Source organism: Panthera uncia (genome assembly GCF_023721935.1).
Source record: "Panthera uncia isolate 11264 chromosome C1 unlocalized genomic scaffold, Puncia_PCG_1.0 HiC_scaffold_3, whole genome shotgun sequence".
Lineage (NCBI taxonomy): Eukaryota > Metazoa > Chordata > Mammalia > Carnivora > Felidae > Panthera > Panthera uncia.
The window spans coordinates 40,033,083-40,037,521 of record NW_026057584.1 but is presented as its reverse complement, the minus strand read 5'-3'; the positions used below and the strand labels follow the sequence as shown (position 1 = coordinate 40,037,521).

The window sequence follows — 4,439 nt, the reverse complement described above, 5'->3', positions numbered from 1 at the left end:
TCGAGGTGCTGGTTGACTTAAGACAACAAACTAAGAAGAGCTAGTAAAGTTTTAGAGCTGCTTCTCTCACTGTGTCCAAGCAGGAAATCTAATTTAATCCCTTCTTATCACAGAATACAGCATTCAGCTTTTCTGACCAGGGAATCTAACACAGGACACTGGATAGTCAATTCAGTAGCCCAAAGTACAGTGGCACTTGAACTGAGACCACAGACCATGGCTTTCCTTGTCTGCAGAGCAAAGCCAGGGGCCTCACCTGACCAGGGAATTCACTACACACTGACACCTGATTCCAGCTCCCACATGTTGTGCTGGACAGGCCCTGGGCCTGTAGGATAGCAGGCCAGGGCACTGAAGCTAATTCATAGCCCTATCTATTACCTAACACAGTATTTAGTGTCAATCATCTAGTAAGTCTGACCAAAGAATTCAAGGAACTGCAGAGCCATCCTACAGCCTCACATGGGTAGGGAACCAAGTCAGCAGTCTTAGCCAACTGTTCTCAACCAGTGGGACGCCCCCACCTCATCACTATCTTCAGAACTCACACAGTTGCCTCCCCCCAAAATAAACCATAATAGCATGCCCACTTGTACAAAGACAATACCAGCAGTAACACCAAGAAACCCGAACTGAGCTGACTGGTGAAGAAGAACTGTCTCTCCATAGCAAACCTGTAAAGTCTGGAAGAGGAGCCAAACTACTCAAATGCACAAATACCAACATAAAGAATCAAGGATCATTAAAAATCAGGTAAATATGACAACACCAAAGAAACTAATAGAGGTCTAATAACAGACCTAACAAAAATGAAAATCTATGAACTTTCAGACAAAGAATTTAGACAATCCTCTTAAGGAAGTTCAGTGAACTATAAGGAAACATAGATAGGCAACTAACAAAATTAGGAAAACAATGCATGAATCAAACAGTTTGCCCGCATGTAAGCACCTCAGGTACAACATTGTAAATAATAAACAATTCTCCATTCCCACCACGCACCTGCCTTTGGTTATATGCTGGCCCATGCTATGGAACCACTGGAAAAGAAGATCTTTAAAGGAGTTTTAGTAGTTGAACTTGTGGGTGTTTTTGGAGCATATTTTTTTGTTTAATAAGATGAACACAATCCAAGATTTTAGGCAAACAATGAGCCAGAAATTTCCCTTCATCCTCGAAGTTTATTACAAATCTGTTGAACGGTCTGGAATGCATGGAGTCAGAGAGAAGATCAAGAAAAATGGCTGAATAACAAAAATTAGGACAAGTCATTGCATTCAACCTCCCATCTAAACTGTTTGACACCGTTGTGGGGGAGAAGATGAGCACACCATATTGTAGACTCCTGGCCGCACAAAACAAAACAGGAAATTCTGGTCTGCCATGGCTTAGTCATTTCCTATATACTATGCAAATCCCCTGCTTTTGTTTGTTGCTTTTCTTCAGCATTTATTATAAAAGATTATCGTTTAACAAATAAAAGACTAGGACATGAAAGGAAAAAAAAATAGTTTGACAAGGAAAATGTAAGAAACAAAAATTCTAGAGTTGAAAAATGGAAAGTAACACTCTTCTGAACAGCCCATGGATTAAGAGGAAATTAAAGACGGAAAAAAAAGGTTTCTGAGATGGAACAGGAAACACAACATACCAGAATTTATGGGATGTGAGAAAAAGCAGGTCTATGAGGAAGTTCATAGCAATAAATACCAACATCAATAAGCAAAAAAAGATCCCAAATAAACAACCTAACTCTATGCCTTAAGAAATTAGAAAAAAAAAAAGCACAAACTGAGTCCAAAGTTAGCAAAAGAAAGGAAATAATAAAGGTTAGAGCAGAAATAAATAATATAGGGGTGCCTGGGTGGCTCAGTTGGTTAAGCATCCAACTTTCAGGTTATGATCTTACAGTTCATGTGTTCGAGCCCCATGTCAGGCTCTGTCCTGACAGCTTGGAGCCTGGAGCCTGCTTTAGATTCTGTCTCTCTCTCTCTCTCTCTCTCTCTCTGCCCTTCCCCCATGAGCTCTGACTCTGTCTTTCAAAAATAAATAAACATTAATTTTTTTTTAAATAAATAACATACAGAAAACAGAAAAAAATAGAAAAAAGTAACTAAACTAAAAGTTGGTTTTTTGAAAAGATAAAATTGACAAACCTTTAGCTAAACTAACCAAGAAAAAAGAGAAAGAATCCAAACCAACAAAGTTATAAATGAAAAAGGACATTATAACTGATACCAAAGAAATTCAAAGGATCGTGAGGCTGCTATGATTAACTATATGCAAACAAACTGTACAAGCTAAAAAAAATGAAAAAAATGTCTTAGAAATATACAACTCTCCAAGCCTGAATCAGGAAGAAATAGAAAATCTATATAGACCAATAACTAGTAATTAAACCCTCTCAACAACAATAAAAAAAAAAAAAGCCCAAAACAAAACGGCTTCACTGATGATTTTTACCAAACATTTAAAGAAGAATTAACACCAATCCTTCTCAAAAGTATTCAAAAAATTGAAAAGGAGGGAACACTCCCAAACTCATTTTATGATACCAGCATCATCCTGACACCAAAACCAAATAAGGACACTAGAAAACTATAGGCCAGTGTCCCTGATGAATATGAATGCAAAAATTCTCAGCAAAATACTAGCAAACCAAATTCAACAGCACACTAAAGGGATCATTCACCATAATCAAGTGGGATTAATACCTGGGATGCAAGAATGGTTCAACATATGGAAATCAATCAGTGAGATACATTATATTAATAGAATAAAAGAAAATAATCATATTATCACCTCAGTAGATGCAGAAAACTCATTCAACAAATTTAACCCCCACTCATGATAAAAATTCAACAAGAGTAGTCATGGAAGAAACATATCTCAAGGTAATAAAGGCCATATATGACGAGCCCACAATTAATATCATACTCAGTTGTGAAAGATGTTAAAGTTTTCTTTAAGATCAGAAACAAGACAAGGGTGCCGACTCTCACCACTGCTATTCACCATAGTGCTGGGAGTCCTAGCTAGAACAATCAGGCAAGAATAAATAAATAAATAAATAAATAAATAAATAGTATCAGAATTGGAAAGGAAAAAGTTAAAATTTATCTTTTCCATATAAAAATTTATCTTTTCCATACAACATGACTTTACATATAGAAAATCTTAAAGACTCAAACAAAAAAAACCTGTTAGTCTAATCAATGAGTTCAGTCAAGTTGCAGGATACAACATTAATATAGAAAAGTTAGGGAGTGCCTGGATGACTCAGTCAGTTAAGCGTCCGACTTAGGCTCAGGTCATGATCTTACAGCTCATGAGTTCAAGCCCTGTGTCAGGGCTCTGTGCTGACAGCTCACAGCCCGGAGCCTGCTTCAGATTCTGTGTCCCTCTCTTGCTCTGTCCCTCCCCCACTCATGCTCACTCTCTCTCTCTCTCTTTCTCAAGAATAAATAAACATTAATATTTTTTAAAGGTTAATAGCATTTCTATACACTAACAGCAAATTTTCTGAAAAAGAAAGATTTCAATCCCATGTACAATAGCATCAAAAACAACACTTAGAATAAATTTAACTAAGGAGCTTCAAGGTCTCTACTCTGAATACTATAAGATACTGGTAAAAGAAATTGAAGACACACCAGTAAATGGAAAGGCATCCCGATTTGGGATTGGAAGAATTAATATTGTTAAAATAGCAATATTATAAAAGCTATCTAGAGACTGACTGCAGTCTCTATCAAGATTCTAATAGCATAGGGGCGCCTGGGTGGCTCAGTCGGTTGAGTGTCTGACTTCAGCTCAGGTCATATTCCCACCATTTGTGGGTTCAAACCCTGCTTGGGGCTCTGTGATGACAGCTCAGAGCCTGGAGCCTGCTTCAAATTCTGTGTCTCCCTCTGTCTCTGCCCCTTCCCTGCTCATACTCTGTGTGTCTCTCTCTCTCAAAAATTAAAAAAAAAAAAAAAATTAAAAAAAAAATATTCTAATGGCATATTTTATAGGGATGAAAAAAAAGCCCTAAATTTTATATAAAACCACAAAAGACCCCGAATAGTTACAGAAATCCTGAGAGAGAACAAAGCAACAGGAGGTACCACACTTCCTGATTTCAAATTATATTATATAAAGTTGTGGTCATGAAAACAGTATGGTACCAGCATAAAAACACATAGGGATAGACCGATGGAATAGAATCAAGAATTCCAAAAGAAACCTAAACATATGTGGTCAACTACTATTTGACCAGGGAGCCAAAATACTCACTGGAGAAAAGACAGTCTCTTCAATACATAGCACTGGGATAATTCAATATTCACATGTAGAGGAATGAAACTGGGCCCATATCTTACACCACTTACAGAAGTTGACTAGTAATGGATTAAAGACTTACATGCAATGTAAGACCTGAAACCATGAAACTCTTA

At 37.1% G+C, this 4,439-nt stretch overlaps 1 pseudogene; it reads left to right on the top strand.

The window, feature by feature from the left end:
• Positions 1–1,016: 1,016 nt before the first annotated feature.
• On the top strand, positions 1,017–1,381 carry LOC125911379 (protein CEBPZOS-like; annotated as a pseudogene).
• Positions 1,382–4,439: the final 3,058 nt, after the last annotated feature.